Consider the following 1,209-nt stretch of genomic DNA (forward strand, 5'->3'; position numbering starts at 1 on the left):
CAGAAGTTGCCCCATACTCTTTGGGCAGACACCAGGAACAGCTATCCCCAGGAACCAGCTCCTCATTGTCAATGGCTCAGCTCAAGGCATCCCAGTCACCATCCTCTTGGACAATGGAGCTGACCAGTTCTATGTCTCTCAAGACTTTGTGAGGAAGGCACAGCTTACTGTTGAGCCCCTGGCAGGAGCTCAGATCACCATGGCAGACAACAAGAAGTACCCAGGAACTGTTGAGATTCAGGCTTAAACCACGCTGTATGATCTATAAATCATGTGAGATCATGCTGGGATGTCATTAGACAGTTCACATCTGATTTGGCTAAGTTACAACATGGGGAATTGGACTTAGAGTAATCAGAATGATCACAGACGCGTGTGTGAATGATTTAAAGGGGTAAATCATCATGTAAGCACTCTTAGAAGGTCTGGAAGGTTTGTGATGATCTAGATCTTCAGGTAATGTTTGCCAAGGCATGGCTGAAGCTGCTGAGCACTGCTGAGCATGGCTGAGCATGTAAACAAGTGGGCTGAAGCATGTAAACAGTAAACAAAGGCAGAGGGAGGCTGGAGAATGTACTGGGTTATATAAAGGGGACTTTTGAACGTCTCTGGATTAATACAAGCATGTTATCCCACAAGTTACTGCACCCAGAAGTCTTACTAGCGGCCACAGGCATTACTAAGCCTTTCAGAAGTGATTTCTACACGGGAAATCAGTGTTCCAAGCGCTAAGTTCAATACTCATCAAGTTTTGACCGCTTTTCTTTTGGAATATGAGTGTAGGCCACGCAGCCAAACACTCTGAGGTGCTGGAGATCTGGTTTACCACCTGTAAACTCTTGAAATGGTGTTGATTGGTTGCTGAGTGCTGCAGTGGGGCTCCTGTTCCTGAGATAGACCGCTGTCATGATTGCCTCGCCCCAGAACTTGTAGCTGAGTCCACTGTGGTGCAGCATGCACCTTCCCATTTCCACCAGCGTCCTGTTCATCCTCTCAGCAACACCATTCTGCTCTGGTGTGTAGGGGGTGCTGAATTGCTGCTGAATTCCCTTCTGCTTGCAGAATTTCTTGAATTCTTCGCCCACATACTTACTACAATCCACCAGACTGCTACCTGAGAGGTTTTGGTGTCATCTCCCGACTGAGCAAAGAATAGGAACTCATTCTGAGTTGCCTGACTGGTGCTGGCTTGATTGGCTTGTTGTTTGG

Source organism: Spizellomyces punctatus (genome assembly GCF_000182565.1).
Source record: "Spizellomyces punctatus DAOM BR117 chromosome Unknown supercont1.11, whole genome shotgun sequence".
NCBI lineage: Eukaryota > Fungi > Chytridiomycota > Chytridiomycetes > Spizellomycetales > Spizellomycetaceae > Spizellomyces > Spizellomyces punctatus.